A 22,060-nucleotide genomic window follows, 5' to 3' on the forward strand; every position below is an offset into this window, starting at 1 on the left:
CATGACTTCCCTCCCCTGTATGCCTGTCTCTCCATCTGTAAAAGGAAAACGGAATTTCCAGACATGTCCAGATTTGTCATATTGGCAAATGACCAAATCATTACACACTTGTTTTGTAAATCAGCTCACATTTGTAACTTAAAAACGCCTTGTCCAGGCTATAAAATTTGTTAAATGGAAGATTTAATGGGCTGGTTATAGATCTTTTTGAATACACCTGGAAACAAATATATAATTAAAAAAACTAGCCTCTGTTGCCACCTCATAATCATGCCCTGTGCTGCTGGGATGTGGGGGCCACTTTGGAAGCCTGGGGTTGGTGATCCAGGTGGTCATTTGTTCTTGGCAAGGGCTAAGGCCTGGGCAAGCAAGTGGGTTTCAGGCTTGGTCCCCCTAGACTGGCCAACTGTCACCTCATAAACAAAGGCACTCTCCTGGCCCCACCTTCTCTCATGCGTGGGGTGGGCCGTGGGACCCTCTCATGCCATCGCGACACCTCATAATGGGACAGGAGACTTAACATCAGAGTGAAAGTCTGGGCTTGGGAGAAAGACCTTGGGCAGGGAGGGGAAATAAGCTGACAAGAAAGAGTTCAGCCCCTTCAACTGATCTGTAGGAAATTTGTCTTAATCTTTCCTTCTAGAGGATTTCTAGATTTCCTTCTTTAAGTCCCTGGTCTGAGGCTTGGCTGCCCAGAGATGGAGAAGGTCCAGCTTGAGATCGGTCGGCTGTTAATGGGGTAGCCATAGTTGGAGAATAAGGCTGCTGGGAGGGTTGTGTTTCATATCCTCCATCTCTGGCTGGAGTCCTGGCATGTTACATTATGTTCCAGAGCCAGCTGGATAGAGGAGAAAGAGCCCTAGATTGAGCGAGAATAATAATGCCTAATAATTAATAATCCCCACCACCACCACCACCACTGCTACCATCATCACAGGTAACATTCGTGAGTGCCTCTACTCTTGCCTTAACTCATCTGACTGATCCCCACCACAACCCCATAGGAGACAGATCTACTCTTCTCCCCTTTTTTATAGACGAGGAACTGAGGTTTAAAGAGAGTGGGTCACTTGTTCAGGATTTTGCCTTTCATAAGGGACAGGGATGAGATGTGGTTGCAAGACACGACATCCCTTCCTCTGTCTGGATGTTGGTGATCCATTCTGTGAAATGAGGGCGTTGGACCAGATTGAAGTTAAAGGTTATGGGATTCTGTTTTTCAGCCTTCGGACTCATTCTTCTGCTGAGACCAGCCAGAAAGCCTGAAACCTAAGCGAGAAGTAAGTGGGATCGTTGTGTTGATGCAGAGTGGAGGGGAGGGAGTTAAAGTCATGCTAAGGGAGCCAACCCTTGCTTTGCTGAGACACCTTCGGGCAACCTCCTGGATCCTGTGGACCTTGTCTACAAACCAGAGGGGTGAGAGCTTCTCCCAGGTGGCTTTCTGGCCTTCTTGTTGGACAAGATGGGCCATAGAAAGAGCAAAGACCAGTGGCAAGTGGGGAGCAAGGACGGTCTTTCAGGCCAAGGGAGACCCTCGTGCAAGGCCATTGAGGGCCATATCCTGTATGATGTGACTGAGAATGGGAGCAGGAGAGGCTATCTCTTTTATGAGCCTTCCCCAACTCACCCCTGCCTGCAAAGGTTTATCTACTCCACCTTGGGCACAGTGAGGAGTATGGGGGTGAAAGGTCACAGTTGGGCAATTCCTTGGCTCTTGGTTGAACACGTTGAAAGAACCCACAAACAATTACCTTTTCCAAGAGGTTTGGTTCTTACCCTATTAATAAAAGCAAGAAACAGGAACAGTGAAACAGTGTGGACAGTGGAAGCCCATGGCTGTGTGCCAGAGGGAGCCAGCTTGTCCAAAACTCCCTTTTGTCTAATATCCATGTTACCACATCAACTTTCTTTTTGTTAGTGTTTGCTTAGAATATCTTTTTTTAGTGTTTAGTATTCTACTTCTCTGTTCATGTATGTGTGCCTCAGAAAAAGCACACAGCTGTTTTTTTTTTAATAATCCATTCCCAAGGTCCCTGTCTTTTAACTGAACAGTTTAATCCCATTACGATTAATGTGATTACAGATTAGTTCAGATTTATCTCTATTATCTGATTCTAAGCTGTCTACTTATTTTAATGTATTTTTTTCTTTTTGCCTCTGTTTCTTTTCTTTCTTTTTCTCTTTTGTATTAGAGTGGGGATTTTCTTTACCTCTTCTCCATCCACCTTTTCTCCTCTCCTTGTTCATTTATTTATTTTAAAGATTTATTTATTCCTTTGCATGAGAGAGAGAGCATGTTGGTGGAGGAGAAGGGACAGAGGGAGAGAGAGAATCTTCAGTAGACTCCCCGCTAAGTGGGGAGCCTGATGTGGGGCTGGATCTCACTACCCTGAGATCATGAGATCATGACCTGAGCTGAAACCAAGAGTCAGTTGCTTAACCAACTGAGCCACCCAGGTGCCCCTCCTCACCTTGTTTAGAAGCTGTATGTTTTGTTCCTATTATTTAAAAGTGTATGTTAAATTCTTCTTCTGCATATGATTAATCACTGTAATCAATATAATAATGCATCTGGCCTCCTCTTGAACAAAGTGAAGCTCTCAGAACACATAGCCTCCAACCTTTTCTCTTTTCCAGCATTCATACTGTTTTTGTACAAGCCAGCCTAGAGTTCCCCCCACCCCCATCTCCCCTTCTCTCTGTGTATTACCTTGTACGTAATTTCATCTCCCTGATTCTCAGATTCTTCAACTGAAAAAAAAAGTGGGTGTCATAAATCTTCCCTGGAGCATGGTTGGGTGGCCAGAAACCAAATAGGGGTGATGAAAATGTTCCACCTGTGCACTGATCCCCAAACTTAAAAGTTGGGGGAGTCTGAGAGTTGTTGCCATGATGTTGAAGGACATTGGGTCCTTTCCCTTCTTTATCTGGCTGTTTCAGATACGGTCTTTATTTTATAATCGGTGTCTGCCGGGCCTCACTCTGCATCAGGGTGATGTTTGTTGTGCTCTTGGAAACCCCACTCCCCACCTGCACAGAGATGCCCCCTTCTCTCTACCTTCATGCTTCTTTGTCTACTTTTCTGTCCCCTTCTGTTTCTCTGTCTCAGACCCTGTGCCCAGGTGTGTGTCTCCCACTGGCTGGTTCCTCCTTCTGTCCTGCTTCTAATGGCTAGGGTTTCCGCCTCATTCCATCTTTGTCAGTGTCTCCACATGCCCACTTCTTATCCTTCTTTCCATCTCTGGCTCCATCTATGTCCCAGTCTCTCCACCATCCGCTTGTTAGCCTCATCCCCATGCTACCACCTCTCTGACTCTCATTTGGATGGCTGTCCCCCTTCCCACCACTTCTTTGAACCCTATAGCGACTCTGGCCCGCCTCCTCCTGGGGCAGCCTCCATCCGCTCACCGCCTGCTTCCCTCTGCCTCCGTCCCTCCAGCATCTTCGTCCTCCCTGCCCACACCTGTGCTCCCCTCTGCACTCTCAATCTCTCTCCCCGCTGCTGCATTTCTCTGGGCTGCTCTGCCACCTCTCACCCTGTCTCAGGCCGGACCCCCGCCCGGGGTCTCGGGGCTCCAGGAAGCCAGCCAGAGACTGTGCAGGCTGCGCCATAACTCAGGAACTCCGCCAGCAATCATTTCATTAAGTAGGAATGGCGTTCCCATTACCGGATAGCAGGTCTGCTTCTTCCCCACCAGGGCCCCCTCCCCGCCGCAAAGCCCCTCGCAGCTTCCTGCTCCGAGCAGCCACACAAGGCCTCATTCTAATCCTCCGACTTGTCTGTTTAGTGTCTTTGCAGAGGGGAAAGGAGCAGAAAAGTAGCTTGTCTTTTATTTGTATTTGCCCTCCTTTTTTCCTTCCTCCAGATATCCCCCTGGGGCACCGGCCTAGAACGAGCAACAAATATTTACTAATTCCATTAACAGAAGAGGTTTTTTTTTTTTCTTTTTTCTTTCCAAGCGAATATCTGAGGCCCAAGTTCATGGTGAGACTCCTCCCCCGCGTGGCCCCCTCCCCCCTCCTCCCCACACGCCCAGGACTTATATATAGTTCACTCAGTGCCATTTTCCCCAATTTTTTCTGAAGTTCAAGACAAGTTGAAGGGTCAAAAAGGCAAAGGGTGTTTTAGAAGTTTAGCAGACAGCTTTTGGTACAAGAAAGAAAAGGAGAGCGGGAGGAGAGGGAGAGAAGACAGGAGGCAGGAATCTGGCTCACATTAAGCAGGAAAGTTCCAACCATTGATTCGGTCTGGAATTATAGTCCCCGCCCCCGCCACGCCGGCCCTTTTTAAAATCACAAAACAGGGTTTATTCATGATTAAAAAAAAAATAGCAACCAAAAGTTACACTTTGGTTCACCAACATGGAGGCTCATCCTTCCTTTTACTTTGTGTCTTTCAGGTAGGACTGGGAGACAGGGGTGGAAAGTGGGGAGGGTTGGATGCCAAGGCTGTGAGTCCAGAGGACACTGGCCCGTCCTCCTGCCAGGCCTTCGCACCAATCTTTGCCCAGGCTGGCCCTCCGGTGCAAACCAAGGACACGTCCGCGCGAGCAAAGAGTCCGTCTGAAATGGCAATTCCTGGTCAAGGGGAGAGGAGAAAAGGCTCGTGAGGTCATGCTGACAGATGTCACACGGGGAACGGACGCAATAAATGATTATATTAGTTTCCCTGGGCTGCCACTACCAGTCCCCATAAACCAGGTGGCTAGGAACGACAGAGTTGGATTCCGGCGTGGTTCCGGAGGTCAGAAATCTGAAACTGAGGCGTCCCACAAAGGCTCTTGGGAAGAGTTGCCTCTTCCAGCGTTGGTGGTCCCAGGCGTCCTTGGCTTGTAGCTGTGTCATTCTTGGTCCATCTCTGTTTTCACTTGGGACTCCCTTGTATGTATCAAATCTCTCTCTTCTACAGACACTTGTCATGGGATTGAGGGTGGTCTCATTCTGGGATTCTTCCATCTGCAAAGATCCGATTTCAGATTTACATCAGGTCACAGTCACAGGTATGGGGTTAGGACTTGGACACCTCTTTTGGGGGGACACCGTTAAACCCACTGCAGTGACCGACAACGGAGCCCAGGGATGCCTACCTGGCTGGACCCGCACAACTCGAGAAATTGCTCGGATATATGCTCCTTCCCTTCCTTCCCGGTCCTGCCCAGCACAAGGAGAAAAACCCCAGCTCGTGCTAGCATGCCTTCAGCACCTTCTTGCCATTTGCTGATCCTCTTTTTTTTTTCTTTTTTTTTTTTTTAAGGAAGAGTGAGGTCAGTCCTCAGGCTCAGAACCTTTACTGGGCAGCTCTACCCAGTGTTCATTGCATGTCTGACCCATGTGATAGTCTATTGATGAATATAGATACTGGTCTTTTCTTTAGGATAGTGACACAAAACTTCCTCTTGGATTGAACTGAAATTTGAGCCAAAACTAGGTGACTGAGTTGGGAAAAATATCGGGTAAATATGTAAGACATGCAGATGTGGTGGGTTGCTGCACAGGCAGAGGGGTCCTTGGGAAGTGCAGGTGTGGCTTGCTGGGTACCCGCTGGTCACAGGAGCCCCGCGCATGCGCATGTGAGGTTTACCAGGAAGAGGGTGGCTAAGGCAGATTCTAGTCTATTGGCTCTTGTCTCTCCTTGAACTCGAGATGCTATTTCTAACAGTTGCATGCGTTTTTGTTTGGAGGGGAAAAAAAAAAAAACCAACAACCCAGAATTAAAAGAAGACTTCAAGAATCAACCTCCTCTGCCACCCTGCTTCTGTTTTACAGATGGAGAAACCAAGGCTCACAAAAGAACAAAAAAAGAATTGTCCAAGGTCACCCAGGCGTCTGGACTCCCATATGTTGAGTTGAGCTCCTACTATTTACAGGGCAGCTGCAGCCCGTGAATTCTTCAGTACATGAGTTATTGTGTAAGTCCTCACAGTGGCACTGTGAAATTGCTGGAATTTTACAGGGGAGGAAACTGAGGCTCAGAGAGGTTAGGAGCTTGTCCAAACAGCAGAGCTGATAAGGCGGAGGAGCTGGGATTCCCGTCCACATCTGGCCGGCTCTCCTTCTGGTGTTTTCACCACAGCAGCCTACTGCTTTCCCGCCTCTTGCAAATGTCTGCGTACCCTCACCCATACACAAATATGCAGACACCCGAACATACACGCACGCAAACACACACGCACGCGCGTGCGCACCCGCGCACAGACACACAGCGTTTATTTGGGTGAAGACGTTCTGGGCCTTGGCTGTTTCTGCAGGTTCTACATTCAGGCACCTCATCCAACTGACATTTCTCTGCTGGGTCCTCTTGCAAATCCTTGCAGGTGACAACATGTTTCTGGCTTTCTCTGAAGGGAGTGAATGCAAGAGAGACATTCCTCCTTGGGGAAAGAAAGACAGAGGCTGTGTGCAGGGAGAGACTTTGAGCCTGTGGGTGCCAGGTTATTTCTCTCTATTCTGGAAGTTCCTGGATATTGGGAGACAATTGGATGAAGCCAGTTATTTGGCTTTTTATCTTCCCTATGCCCCCAACAACCGGATGTTGGACACCATCAAAGACCCCGACATCAGGATCACAGGAGTGAACTCCTTCAGATTTGTTAGCTGTTGAGTGTCTTCATTGCTGGCACGGGCATATTGTAGATTCCTGGAGGGTCCCTTTTAAGAAATGTTGTGAACTATGAATTCCTTACCCCCATGAACTGAGGGCCCACACAACACATTTTTCATACAATTTCTTGGAGTTTACATATTCTTTAAAGCCCTTTTCTGAGTTTCAGTTTAAAATTCCCCCACCCACCAATCAGAATAGGAACATCCCTGGATGGTCCCAGGGGTGAGCGCCTCAACTCTCAGATGGGGAAACTGAGACCCAAGACCTAAGAGTGGCAGGACTTGGAAGTCCCAGGGATGGTTAGGGCTGGAGCTGGGGTTTGGATGCTGAGCCTTCTCAGACCGGCCCTGTGCCTTTTGCCCTGTTTCTCCCTCTCCCTCAAAGCAACTCACCTTGCAGCACTTCTAAACAGACCCAGGCGGTCCTAGGAGAACAGCCCATGGGAACCCAAGAGGTAGGGACTAAAGTATCCTGTGTCAAACTCCGAGGTTCAAATCCCAGCTCAACCACTTATAGGCCATGACGCATTGGGTAACTTACTTACCTCTCTGTGCCTCAGTTTTCTCATCAGTAAAATGGGAAAAATATTAGCAACTACATCACAGAGTTATGGGGAGAATTAAAATGGAATCCAGGTAGAATTTTGAAACAGTGCCTGGCACATAGCGTACATTCAACGAAGAGCTGATACTATTAACATTGATATTATGATTATTAGTAGACAGAGAGGGAGAACCTCTTGCTATAGTACAGACACAATAAACAGCGGCTACCCTCACCCTCACTCTGAGCTGGATGACATTCCTCCCCAGGCTCCAACTGATTTGGGTGCTGGGATGCAGGAACTCACAGGTGCTTGGAGCATAAGTGGCTTGATCTACTGAGAAACTAACGTATGGAGAGATTAAGGGATTTTTTTTTCTGAAGGCCTCAGAGCTACTTAGAGGCATGTTCAGGTCTTCAGCCTCAGGGTCCTCCCGCTGCTTGGGGCACAACCCCCCCCCCCCCCGGGATATAATTCTAAAGAGCAAGGCTGGCTGCCGAGGTACAGAAGGGGTTAATTCTGAGCCCCCACCCCTACCCCACCCTGCTGGCTGTAGGGAGCTTCCTACACTCTGAATTTCATTTGCAAAACAAACAAGATACTCCCTAATAATTCCCAGGCCTTTTTTCCTCATGGCTAAGATGCAGATTTTGCTAGAAGCAGGACTTCCAAAGATCCCTAATTGCTAGGCTGTTGTTGGACAACTGGGGGCTGTTTCATGGCTTGAAAAAGGGTCACATGGCCAGTCATTCATTCATTCACCCCAGGCTCACAGCCTGGAGCAATGGATACAGACACCCACCCCTCTGGACACCTCCAGAAGTGGACAGTGTTCTTAGAGCTTTCTCAGACTTGCTCCGCTGGAGAGAGAGGTCTACATGACTATTCTCAGATGGGAGGTGGGAACATGGAGGCATTCAGTAAATAAATGGCAGTCTCCGAGGAACACGGGAATCTTTTGGCATGAACGTTTTCCATGAGCCAGGTTGTGCAGTGAGGACTTGATAATTATTATCTCATTCTGGTCTTGCAACAATCCATGTGGTATTGCGAGTCATCCCTTTTTTTCCCAGGTGAGCCATTGGGGGGACGGCGAGGTAAGACCACCCCATGGTCAGAGACTCCTCGCTCGTGAGCAAGAGAACCGGGCTTGACCCCAGATCTAAGGGTCTCCAGATCTCAGGCTCTTCTCATCTACTTCATTGATGTCATTTCTCCTAGTTGGACACATTAAAGGTGGACCGGGGGTGGGGGGTGGGGGGAGACTAAGGTCCATGATGAGTTTCTACAACAACCAGTACCTGGAGGAAAGCCAGATTCTAGGGTTAGACCCACTTCATGTTATAACAGAAATGCCCTTACGTATCTGGGGGTTGGGAAGACAGGGTGAGAGTAATGCGAAGCGTGCTTTCATTTATCCTGAGCAAATAGTGTCAGCTGCAAATATGGCTGATACTGAGAATTGCCTGCATAGCATCCATTGCCTTAATTTTGCTCTCAGATCCTTCAATTAACCAACCCACAATGGACATGCAATGCGAGAAAGAAATCTTTTGGTGATAGTTGAGGCCAGCGAGCTTTGGAGGTTGGTTGCTAGCCATTGTCTCCTGAAGAACAGCTCCCATCAGCCTGATGCCCCTGCTTGAGGATCCTCTCCACAAATACTCTTAAGAATCCCAGAGCTGCCTTCTCTCCATCTCTTACTTCTTGCCGTTTGCAGGCAGAACACGAGAGGACACCTAAGCTGGAATGGCCCTGGTCCTCACCTCTCCATCCCACAGCTCTGCCTGCTGGTCTCCCTGGAGCTTCATCCTGGTGTCTCCTGGTGGAGCCTGATGTGGAGGGTTGAGTTCTTCAGGGAGAGAGGGGAGGCTTGTCTTCCTTCGGGGGCATACCAAGTTAAAGGCATCCACCGCAGAAGTCCTGGGGCAACCAGTCGTATAGTTCTTTGAGTTCTCATGTGAGAGAACCCATGAGAGGGATTTCCTTAGGTCGTGCCCTAGATTAGAGGTTTCCAGATGCAACAGCTCACGTCCCCAGAGTGCTTCCTCCCACTGACCTCGGCATCCGGTTGAGTCTGGGGCAACTGGCCTGGCCCCCTCCCACTTTCCCTATGACAGGCCCCCCACGACACATTCTCCTTTTGGACCCTGTTGCATTTTCCTGCCCCTTGACCTTGCTAAAGCACACCCTAGCCTGGGAGAACATACTTTGACTACCTTTGCAACTTCGTAGGGGAAGAAAACAGGTCTCTATCAGTTAGGTTGTGAGATGCATATAGAAAAGTCAATGGGGACTGGCTTACACTTAAGGAAATGCATTGACAGGTGTACTTGGAAGCCAGAGGCAGGGTGACTCAGAACTGACTCCATACAGTTTCTCTGGTTTTACTTTTCTGAGCTGCTTCGTTGGGCTCTACTTCACAAACCAGCATTTTTCTCAGCCACCGTATGGCGGTGGCCCCAGGTCTGTTGTCTACACATGATCTTACTCAGAGGAATAAGAGAGTGGGCTGCTTCTGGACGCTCTGCTAGAAGATCAAAGAACTTTAATAGTCCCCTCCTATCCGCCCCCCAGCAAACATCTTTTTGCATCTCATTGTCCAGAATAAATCAAATGACCATTCCTGCAGCAATCACTCAGAGTAAAATCAAGTTAATTTTAGATTAATTGGGTTGAGTGCTGGAGCTGGGAGTTGACATCCCTTGAGGAACCCAGGCTGTGTGGAGGAGGGATGGACACATGGACAACTTTGAGATTCTATTAGGAAGAAAGATGGGAAAGTGGATGCCGGTGAGGCCACCAACAGCGATTGTTCCAGAGCCTTTCTCCTTCTTTTCCTGGAGTCTTCTTTATCCCAATGTAATCGTATGGATGTGAATGGAGGGGGCAGCTTGAGAGCAATGTCAACACCCAGACCTAACACAGATGATTATTTTAGGAGACATACGACATCTGACTCTACCCAGTATAAACCCAGGATCTGGACAAGACAAAGTCCTTTGGTTCTTCTCTTTTCTCAACCAAAGCTTTATATTTTCTTGTGTAATCAAACTCAATTGGATGAGCACCCTGCTTGTACCCTTTGAGTCTTACAGGGGAAACTGATGCTAGGAGGGAGTGAGAAATCCAAGAGATTTATTGGGGATGGGTAATGCCTGGGAAAGACAAAGGGAGAAAGAAGCAGACCACAATAAAGATCAGGGAAAGTCCCAAACCAACAGCATGGGGAGGTTCAGAGCAAAGACCATCCACCAGAAGGGTCCTGCACTGGGCAGAAATGGCAGAACCCTGCTCAGTGTTTGGCTGGGGGCATCCAAGGAAGCATGTGGGTTTGACTTAAAAGCTGAAGTGTTGGGGGGTGCCTGGGTGGCCTCAATCAGTTAAGCATCCAACTCTTGATTTGGCTCAGGTCGTGATCTCAGGGTTGTGAGATCAAGCCCTGAGTCAGGCTCTGTGCTGGGCATAAGCCTGATTAGGATTCTCCCTCTCCCTCTTCCCTCCACCCCCCACTCTCTCTCCTCCTCTTAAAAAAAAAAAAAAAAAAGCTGAAGTGGATCCGCAAGGTCTGGCAGCTGGATGCTGTCCACCAATTGCACTTCTTTGCAGCGGAATGGCAAACTCTTTCTTGAAGGGAGATCTGAACATCACATCTTGGTGGCTACCACCTCCTTCTATACCTACAATGGATTAGATGCTGCACTAGGTCCTGGGAGGGGAGAAAGGGAGACAATACTTGATTCCTCCCTTATGTCATCTAAATGCCTTAGTATTGTCGCTCCTTGAATTGCAAACAAAATTGGGTCCAAAATGGCCTTTTGCAGATAAAAAGTCCTTGGAAATAGCCACTAATTCCCATTACGACTAATGTGAAGTCCACAGCATTCTTGTTAATGGAGAAGTCAGTGCAAGCAATAAGCAGGTAACCTATAATATAGGTTACAATTACATGCCACACATAACTGTAAAGTCTGTCATTACACCCATAATTTGTAAAAAAAATCCTGCAGGAACTTGTTGGCAGCTGCAATGCCAATGCTAACCATTTAATCGGCTGTTTCGTGCTCTGCAAATGTGTGAATATTGGTAAGAAATATTTTGGTATTTGCTCGAGAGTACTAATTTTCAGGTTTGATACTGTGTTGCCATGCAAACACTTGGTGTCTGAAAATGCACCACATGGACATCTCTACCAAATGGTGCCTAGAACAAAAGGTCCTGATGGTGATGATGATTGGCATTCCAGTTATCTACAGCTGCTGAATAGACTAGCCCACACTTAACGTCCGAAGTTAAGAACCACTTTATTATGCTCATGGAGTCTGTGGGTCAGGAGAGGGATAGCACATAGCAGAGTTGTTTTGTCTTCCATCTATGACCATGGTTCAGCTGGGAGATTCTTAAAGGCTGGGGGCCGGAAGCATTCGGAGGCTCCTTCCATCATATGACCGATACCAGGATGTGGCTGGACTCCCCACCAGAGGGCTTACGCTTGGCCTGTTGTGTAGCTTGGGGTTCCTCACAGCATGGTGGCCTCAGGATAGCCATACTCTTCATGGACCGGGGCTCCAGTGTTCTAGCAAACAAGGTGGAAAATGCATGGCCTCTGATGAAGGCACAGAGCATAACTTCTTGCCATTCTTTTTTGCTCAAAGAAGTCAAGCCCACCCAGATTTGGGTGAAGGATCAAAAAAATGTGTTGCTAATTTAAAGAACTACCACAGTGGTAATGATAGTTATCACTAGCTCTGTGCTAAGCCTGGTGCGAAGCTATTGTGCATTTATTCTTTATAATACTCTTATGAATGAGGTATTTTAGTCTTCGTTTTGTAGAGAGGTTAGGTGACTTGCCCACAATCACGCAGCTAGAAAGAGACGTTAGCCACGATGGATGCCCAGATCTGTCAGATGCTATAACACATCACCCCAGTCTGAATTTCTTGCCCAAATGTCACCTCATCCCTGAGCCCTATGCCTGACTGGTTTGGGAAGGGAAGGCAATTGAGAGAGTATTAAAGATGAATTCAAGATGTTTCCTTGCTTGTGAAAGTAACGTTTTTTTTTTAATTTCACTATTATTTCTCATTCATATTCAAATTCCTGAGTTGAAAACTATACCAAAGTGGTCAAGTGAGAATGTTCCTTTGCTTCCTCTGGGGCTGTGTTGTCCTGTCTCCCATGCTCAGCTCAGGAGAAATGATGCTGCAGTTCAGGGGGTGTCGCACTGCGTGAGAAAAGGGGATGGCAGGTGAGAAGATGAAGCTCAGCCCCTAGATTGTTCTCCCTGTGTGTGCGCCTGCCTCCATGGGATTGGGGGCATGTGTCCTCGTGGCAGGCAGGACATGGCAGACACCGGGGCCCTGGTGGGCAAGGGGACCCATCCAGAAAAGATGGTGTTGCCATAGAGGAAAAGAGCCAATGCCTGGTTTTGACAGGTGGTCTGAGTGAGTCCGGGAATGCACAAAGACAGCCCTGGAGACATCCCTCAGTCCAATCAGCCATCCCGTCCACGGTCCCCATCCTGGGAGCACACAGGCACTTCACATGGAAATGTAAGATGTTTAGTCACACATCACTGCTGCAACCCCAGAGTTTGAGGTGACTTTGGAGAGTGCGGCTGGCTCGTTCCATGTCCCGCCATCGTGGGGTCTCCCAAGACCCCAGCCAAGCCTCCCCTCACCCTTACCATACGCTCCCATCTTCAGCATCCTCCCTGTCTTGTGCTTGGCACATAGTAGGTGATCAGCTGGTGTTGAAAAAAGTGCACTTTGCATCCCATCAATTACAAACTGCAGACAGTCGGTCTCTCTCTCTCCTATTTCTACTTCCATCTTGGTCCCTTGTGTCCTCCCTGCTTTGGATCCTGCCCCCACTCTCCAGGTGCCTCTTACCCTTCCCACTCCCAGAGCTGCTTTTCCTCCCAGAAGCCTTCCTGTAGCTAATCCCCCAAGTCTGGTTAAAAGCCCCTCCCACCGAACCCTCTGTTTACTCAGGTGGCGGCACCTGTCACCTGCACCGACCCCACCATGGTAATGAACTCACTTGCAGGAGGGCTAAGTTTCACGCGCTGTGATTCAGGCATGCCCAGAATTTAATACATAAAGTGCAGCTTTCTTCATTTTCTTGAAGTGATTTCATTTTGTCCTCGAATCTCCGTGTCCATTAATGGCAGAAAAAAATTAAATTTGCCCAATTAGAGGTAACAATCTCTTTAGTAAATGTTCAGCAGTTCAGAATTCAAACTCTTGGTACAAGCCGTGTCTCCTTTTCCCCAGACGTCTCTGCTCTCCTGCCTCATTTCTAGGGTGCCCTCTTGGTCTGGGGGAAAGCAGATGTGTCCTCATAGTGACAGAGTGACCAGCTTCCCTTGTTCTTCACTCTGCTCCACTGTGCGGTGGCTGGCCTCGCCTGTCCCCAGGATGCTGGGCTGCCATGGAGTCGTTGGCTCTTTTTTTTTTTTAAGATTTTATTTATTTATTTGTCAGAGAGAGAGAGAGCACAAGCAGGGGAAGCGGCAGGCAGGCAGAGGGAGAAGCAGGCTTCCCACTGAGCAGGGAGCCCCATGCGGGTCTTCATCCCAGGACCTTGGGATCATGACCTGAGCCGAAGGCAGCCGCTTAACCGACTGAGCCACCCAGGCGCCCCTGATCCCAGGCTCTTTCTGCTTGTCTAGCTTCTTAGCACTTCCCGCTGGGACACACGGGAACTTCCAGATTCCTTAGATGCCATACTCAGACAGTGGGGACCCAGAGGCCCCCCTCCAGAGCCATGCCCCCAGCACTGGCATTCTCTGAGTGACTTGCAGTCCCCATCCCAGTGCATTGGGGCCATAATCCGGATGTGGTTAGATTCTCCCAGACCCATGTGGATGCTTCTACCTCCCCTGACCTCTACAGAGTGCAGAGTGTTGCTGGGGGTTGATCAAAGACTGTTCCAATACCCATCACTCAGCACTGAGCAAAATTTTCTTTCTCCCTCTTGAAACTCCCCTTCACTCCTTCACTCTCACTCTATCAAGTTTTTTATTCTAGGAGGCAGCCACCTGTCCATCCTCTGGGGCTTTGACTTCATGGAGGAGAGGTACAGTAGAATTTTAAAAAGAGAGAGAGAAGGAACATACATGAGTACACAGTAACACACACACACACACACACACACACACACATTTTCCTTGTTACACTGATCTCTCTTTCCCCTCTGTGACTCCTTGAGAACAGGGACTGGCTCTGACTCATTCCCTCAGCCTCAGGGTCTTGAACGGGGCCTGACACAGAGGAATGCTTCTCGAATGCAACCTAGCTTTCCCAGATGCTGCCCTTGACTTGGGGACCCCTCGGCACCCAGCATGGGATGCTCGGCACCGACAGCAGGCTTCACATTTCACTGGGGGAAGTGGAGGTGATAGAATCATAAGGAGAGGTACTGGATTTTGAGCATTTATTATGCATCAGATATAGTACCAGCTGCTTCAACGAAATGATCTATAACTTCCTGCCACCCTCTCGGTTAGGCTTGGTACATTTCCTTCTGCAGATGCGGAAACTGACATTCGGAGAGGTTACATCTCTTATCTGAATCTACTTGGCCAGGAAGTGAGGATTGGAACCCAGCAACCCGTGGCTCCAAAAGCTCGGGGGCCGTTTGACCAGGTCACATGAGAACTAAGATATGCATGTGAATCTTCCTTCGGAACCAAGGAGATGGCCCTGGTCTCAGATGTCCTTGGAATCAAACCCTTGAAAACCCACATCTCCAGGAGGGCAGGCCCTGGAACTGCAGGTTAGGGTTTGCAACTCGTTGGTGCCAAATCTCTGTTATGTGGGACACACCATATGGAGCCTAGAATTCATCACAGCCTTTGGCAGGCAGCCTGGCCTGGAAATAACCCCAGAAGGCTACATTTTGATCAGGAAGCTTGCAGCTGTTTTTCAAAGTCATTGTTGGAATTTTTAATTTAATTTTATTTTTAGTAAACCTACATGCTCCTCATTTTTCGGCCGGCCTTCCAATTTCCTTGGTGTTCTGGACCATCACAGTGGGGACACAGCGTACATTCAGGCAGATAGGGGGACGTTTGGAGAGGTTAGCACACCTCCTTGGGCCAAGCAACGAATGGGGCCTCCAGAAACACACACACACACACACACACACACACACACACACACAGTCCTAAGTAAAGTTAAGCACATAAACAGCTGTGGTCTCATCTCTGGGTCTCAAGGTTGCAGTGGGGACAGGGAAGGAGTACAAAGGGGCTTGGAGGGCTCCCAGAAAAGGGTAATGCCTCTTTCCCTACAGTGAGGTACCTGGAGGGCCAGGCAGACACCCACAGGATGGAGAGTCCAGCCAGTTTGGCCAGTTGGCCATGGGGCCTGGGGCAGGATGCACAGGCCTCTTCGAGCTCTCAACTTTTGATTTTCCAAGTGATTCACCAGATCCCCATCACGCTGGGGCCGAATTCTTGAAAGCAAAGCCACATTTAAATTCTCCAAAGTAAAGCCACGTTTTAGTCTTTGGCTGTAAGGGGCTTGGAATCCAGCCACCCCGGGACTTGAGAGAAGAGTGATTCCATTTTTGAGGTTTGAGGAATCCTAGCATTCAGAGGCTGGGCCCAGCCTGAGAGAGAAAACTGATTTCAATCTGATTTAATCCCCGCCTTCCCTGACCCCTCCCGCCCCCCATCTCCCACCCTCCATCACCCGGGCCCAGGCTTTATAGAACAGCATCGCTGTGGCACGTTCTTATTTATATGAACTGTGCTGTGAATCGATAAGGTGTCAGGCTTTTGCTTAGTGGGGAAAATCTTCAAGATCCCACGAATGCCCCAGTAGAAATGTCGTGCAGCCGTTTTCCTTCTTTTTCCCCTCCAGGATGGCAATTCTCCTGTGGTTATGTCTACACAACTGGTTGAAGGGGGGCGGGGGGAGGGAAAAAAGAAGCCACATGTAAAATTCAGGGTTTTGTTATTTCCTTTTGCCTGTACAATACCACACAGATCGTGTGGTTGACTTATTTTTAACTGGGTGTTTGTGTGAATGAACCAAACTGGTCAGTTGCTTGGGCAATATTGAGATCAGAAGCATGCTGATCAAAGGCACCAAAAGCAACCACTAATTTGACCAAAAGAAAAAAAAAAGCCACAATAACTAGACAAGGACATGTTAGTTTGGACTGTGTATAGACGTGGCCTGCCTTGATGTTTGGTGATCAGCGTGGAGCACTACCAGAATGTCAGTAGTGCTGACCTGAACGTTTTGAACGTTGAACCGACTGACCCTGACTATCTGATCTATGAGGTTAGCTTGTCTGATCCAGTTTTCAAGAGATCTTGGAGAAAACAGCACATGTGTTGGTGGGGGTGTGGGGAGGTGTGGTGTGATGGTTGGAAGTATAATTATGACTGTTGACTTTAATGATCAATCAGAGAGAGCAAGCAAGTATCCAATTACTTGCTAATCAATTGATTACACAGTGCGATTAGTTGTATGATTTGTTATTCCCCATTTCTCTGGAGTTGGGAAACCTACTTCACCTCTTTCTTTATACCTCTGTTGAGGTATGGGTTAAGTGTGAGTTAAATATGTTATGGGCTGAATTGCATCCCCGCAAAAGATATGTCGATGTCCTAACCCCGGATACCTCAGAGTGTGGTCTTATTTGTAAATAAGGCTGTGGGCAGATGTAATTGATTAAGACAAGGTCATCCTGGAGTAGGTGGGCCCTTAATCCAATGTGATGGGTGTCCTTAGAAGAAAAGGAGAAGAGCCACAGAGACAGACATGGGGTAAATGCCACATGGCAACAGAGGCAGAAACTGGAGGGGTAGAGCTGTAAGCCAAGGAATGCCAAGGCTTGGTGGCTGCCCCCGGAAGCTAAGAGAAAGGTACTGAACACCTTCTCCCCTACAGGAGGGACGATGGCCCTGTTGGCACCTTGATTTTAGACTTACAGCCTCCAGGACTCTGACAATAAATTTCTGTTGTTGTAAGCTACACAGTTGGTGAGACTTTGTTGTGTCAGTCCTAGGAATGTAATACAACATGTCAGTGAAATGAGGATAAAAAGCAAGGGATGGAACACTCAGAATCACAAAACTATAGAATATTAGAGGTGGAAGAGGCTTTTTGATTCATTCCGTACTACTCTAATTCCCCAAGAAGCACACAAAATGTATTTCATAGTCATACAAATTTGGAAAATATTCCACACCACCATCTTAGAAAACAAAAAGTGACTTCAGCACTTGAAAGGCACTGACAAGTCCTGCAGCCAGGAAACCTCTTTCACTTTGAACAAGGCAGCATTTTCCAAATATCTCTTGGGGATGGAACGCTTTTGGATAAAATGCCTCTCTACTTCCCATGAAAGCCTCCCGGTTGAATGGAGAATGCCCTACTCATCGCAGCCAACTCTCCCCTTGGTTGACTTTGTGACCTTAGGAGACTCATGCCTCTCGGCTGGGCTCCAGTTTCCTGGGGTTGGAAAGTCAGAGGTCTGAACTGGTCACGATTATATGGTCCCCCCAAATTCACCTGATGGTATTTGGAGGTGGGGCGTTTGGAATCTAATTAGGTTTAAATGAGGTCATGAGGTTGGGCTTCCATGATACGATTTGTATGTATCCTTCCAAGAAGAGGAAGGGGATGGAGCTCTCCCTCCCTCCCTCGCTGAGGACCCGGTGAGAAACACCGTCTGAAACCCAGGAGGAAGGTGGTCACCAGAACCCAACCGAGCTGGCACCCTGACCTCCAGCCCCGAGAACTGTGAGAAATGAATTTCTGTTGTGGAAGCCCCCATCTATGGTATTTTGTTTCGGCAGCCCCAGCAGACTAGGATTGATCTCTTCCAGTATGAAGATTATATGACTATTGATCTTGCCTGTATGTGGCTAAAAGATGTAATTTATCCTTGGATGGAAATCTCTATCTACAGGGCCAAATTATTATTTTGGTCAGTGATGTATTACACTTCCCTGTCCATTTTGTGTCTTGGCCCTGTCAGCGAATTCAGTGCCGATGAGTTAATGTATATGAAAGTGCTTTGTAAACGGCAAGGCATTTGCCCAAACAAGAGGCCTGATGTTTATGCCTTTGAGGGTTAAGGCCATTACGGCCAGGCTGAAGGCAAAGCACTCCTGGTGCCCGGTGTTGGCGGCAAGATCCTGGGCGTGTGGCGTCTGTGTAAATGCGTGACATGGGCAGGGCACGTGTGTGTCAGTTTCCGTTCAAGTGAAAATGTAAGACGCAACAGAGGAGGATGTTTATGGGCACGTGAGCTCGGGAAGACGGTGCTCGAAGCCACTGCTGGACCCTAATAGGCAACATCTGTGTGGTCTCGGGTAACGTCTCCTCTCTGACCTGATTTCTTCTCCTGAGAAGTGGGCATACTCTTCATTCTTACTTCAGGGCGTTGATGAGAAGATCCAAGGAGGCAATGCACGTGAAGCTCAGATCAGTGTTCGCCAGCCACATACACGCACACCTATTTCGTGCGTATTTTCTGTGCAAAGTGTGTGCAAATGTCATGTGCTTTTGTGGCCCTCCTCCTTTTATATTTTACAAATTGTTTGGTTCCCTGTGGTTTGGCTTACGTTCCCCAAGTAAACCATCAGAAACAAGGAATACAAGATGACGTCTTGGAAGCATGGCATGGGACAACCCGGGCTTTGGAAGACCCTGGAAGGCTTGGTGCCCGCTCCCAGTCTTCTACCACCCTCCTGCCACTCTTCAACATCTTGTAATCATACATCTGAGACAAACACTGGGTGCTTTAAAGCATTACCCACAAAGGCCTGGATTGCACATTTCAGCCAAGGACCCCAAAGACTGGCCTCGCTTTCAGGAGGATCCAGCCTTGCCTGTGGTATGGGGAAATTAAAGATGTGACGGGCCAGTTGCATTTCAGACCACTCTAACTTCTCTGTCTTGGGCTCTGTCCTTGGCACGCTACTGGGGAGTTTGCTCGAGAAGGGAAACATTTGAGTCCATTATTTTAAAAGCAGCAGAAAATAGATTCTGGGAGGGGAAGAAAAAAAAAAAAAAACAACAACCATGCATTGGCCACAGGAACTTAATGGGCCATTTTGATCTCGGCCTCCTGCCTGGCTGAGGGTGTCAGGAGCCATGCTCTCAGCTTGCAAAAAAAAAAAAAGTCATAATGAAGTGTTCGAGTCATGGAGAGTTAATGGAATTGGGGGCTGGAGTTATAACAAAAGGGCTTTAAAAGGGGGGCGGGGTGGAATTTATTAACAGCAATATACGGAGCAGGGAAACTGCAACATTTATGAGAAAAGAAAATGGGATCTTTCACATGATCTAAGGTTTCTGCTCTCCACAAGATCGAGTAACACTCATTGGAGAGACCCAGGTGCCTCCCCTTTCTCGGTTAACACCGGCCCCTCTTATTAGGGAGGAGTGTGGGTTCTCGTGGATCCAAGGTGCCTGCCTGCTCAGCCCCCCGACCTAGATGGAGAAATTTCTGCTTATGGTAAGGATGTTGGGGTCTTTGTCCATGGAACAGGTTTCCAGTGACTTGAAGGGCTCAGGGTATCTCTCTCGCAACCTGGTGTATCAGTCAGAGCTCTGGTGGGGGTGAGATGCAGAAACACAGTTCACACTGGCCTCAGACTGAAAAGGAAATAGGGTGGGGGGCTTATTATCCTTATGCTAGGAAACCAGTGGTTGGGGAGTGGAAAAATGAGACAGGGGAGAGAAAAAAAGCCAATGAAGGACACTTGTCAAACTGGTTATAGTGTGGGCAAATGCAGTTTACCCATTTGCTCCAAAATCTGGGTGAGGGCATAGAACATCTTTTCTAGTTATCTCAAGGGATGGGGCAAGGGAATTGGGGAAGTTTCCCATTCAATCCCAGCAGTCCTTGGTTGAGGGCTACTGCTGGGATTCTAGCTCTCTGGCATTCTTGGCTTTTCCAGCATGAAGCCAAGGGTACCTGTGGCCAGGAGCTAGGGGAGGTACCTTCAGGCAGAGAGTCACTGCTGTTTTCTGTAAAGAATTATCGAGCATGTCTAGGTGACTGCCAAGAAGATATGGATGCATCATCCACAGCATCTGCCAAGGAGGGGTAGGTATTCATTGACGTCAATGATTGAAAAGCTCAAGTTTGACCAGCTTCAGGCATAGTTGGATCCAGGGGCAAGAATGTAATCAGATCTTGGTCTATATATTTATTTTATTTTATTAATTAATTTTTACTGGTTTCTCTTTTTCTCAACATCAGCCCCATTCTTAGTCAGAGCTGCCCATGTGATGGTGTGCTGATTGCCAGTAGCTCCAAGCTTGCATGCAATTCGGTAACCCCAGTGACAAAAAGCACCTCCCCTCCCTCCCTGCCAAAGCAACTTCAATAGATGACCTGGAATTTATCCTTATTGACTCAGCTTGGTTAGTTCATTGTAAGGTATGCAATAATTAATTTAATCTTTTCCTGTACAAGGATGTTGCAATGCTGTCTTCAACTGGAGTCATTTGGTTCAGAGTGACCCCTCTTCTACCTTGCTCAAGGGAGCCTCTTTATTTTCATGGCCCTTTGCGGCAAGCATTATTTCAGGGTGATCCTCTGACTACTTCAGTTCTTTCTTCTGTGCATGTGCTTCCTCAGTAACTTCTCGCTTCGCTTTCTTGGCTTCCCCTTCTGAGTAAATGGCCTTCCCAATTGACCTCGTGAGGCTACTGCGTCAGGACTGTTTTGATATCAAGTGACAGAAAATCCAATTAAAATTGTGTTGATATACATATACCTACATGTATCTATTTACCAATGCATATACCTACATATGTATGTTCATATAATGAAAAAAACCCGGGGACTGGCAGTGGCTTTTGTCTTGGTTTGATTCCAAGCATTGCATGGGCTCACACAACCATCCAATTTGCCTTCCATTGGTTTTCTTTGTTCTGGGAAGCACAGCTCCTCAGGGGTCCAAAATCCCCCAGAGCTCCTGCCCCACCTTCTCTCCTTGCCATTCGGAAAGAAAAAGAGTTCGATTTGCCAGAAGCTCAAACAAAAGTGCTAGAATCCAATCCCACTTGCTCTGATTGGTCTGATGGACCATTTCTGAACCAGTCACTGGTCTTGGAAGAACCTGATGTTCTGATTGGCTACCCCTGGGTCATCTCGTCACTCTCGATGCTACGGGGGAGCTTAGTTTGACCTGAGTCACATAGACTAAACAGAGGGAAGGGCTGTCGCTGGAGCAAGGAAGACCCCTGTTCTCCTCACTTCTCTGCAGCATTAAATATAGCTTCACTCTTTCCTTAGACACACAATTGTCACTAAATCAGTGTCTAAAACATATGCATATCGCTAAACGGCTTGTCTCAGGTCAACTATCCTCGGATGTATTAGCTAACACGTTACAACACAGGCTTTCCCCCAACCTTCCCAAATTTCACTTTCACTTTAGCCTGTGAGAATTGTATTGTATTCCTTGAAAATACATATGTCCTTATTCGTTCTGATACCTTCAGTACCGAGCAGAGGCTGGTATACACTAGACATGTAAGAAAAGACAAAAGAAAGAAAGAAAGAGAAAGAAAGAAAGAAAGAAAGAAAGAAAGAAAGAAAGAAAGAAAGAAAGAAAGAAAGAAAGAAAGAAAGAAGAAAGAGAGAAAGAGAGAAAGAGAGAGAGAGAAAGAAAGAAAGAAGAGAAGAGAGAAAGAAAAGAAGAAAGAAAAGAAAGAAAGAAAGAAAGAAGAAAGAAAGAAAGAGAAAGAAAGAAAGAAGAAAGAAAGAAAGAGAGAGAGAGAGAAAGAAAGAAAGAAAGAGAAAGAAGAAAGAAAGAAAGAAAGAAAGAAGAAAGAAAAAGAAAAAGAAAGAAGAAAGAAGAAAAGAAAGAGAAGAAAGAAAGAAAAAGAAAGAAAAAAGAAGAAGAAGAAAGAAAGAAGAAAGAAAGA

The 22,060-nt window shown here is 47.5% G+C and overlaps 1 long non-coding RNA gene across 9 annotated transcripts in view; it reads left to right on the forward strand.

The window, feature by feature from the left end:
- Nucleotides 1-22,060, forward strand: part of LOC113912270 — a 236,479-nt gene that overhangs the window by 10,159 nt on the left and 204,260 nt on the right. For 8 of the 9 annotated variants that reach the window (XR_003516774.1, XR_003516772.1, XR_003516770.1 and 5 more), the window contains exons 2-3: nt 1,224-1,280; nt 5,767-5,909. This is a non-coding gene — a long non-coding RNA (uncharacterized LOC113912270). Of the gene's footprint in view, nt 1-529; nt 938-1,223; nt 1,281-5,766; nt 5,910-22,060 lie in introns of those variants that run through there. The other variant, XR_003516773.2, reaches the window with a different exon arrangement.

The sequence above is a fragment of the Zalophus californianus genome, chromosome 14 (genome assembly GCF_009762305.2).
Source record: "Zalophus californianus isolate mZalCal1 chromosome 14, mZalCal1.pri.v2, whole genome shotgun sequence".
NCBI classification, from domain to species: Eukaryota; Metazoa; Chordata; class Mammalia; order Carnivora; family Otariidae; genus Zalophus; species Zalophus californianus.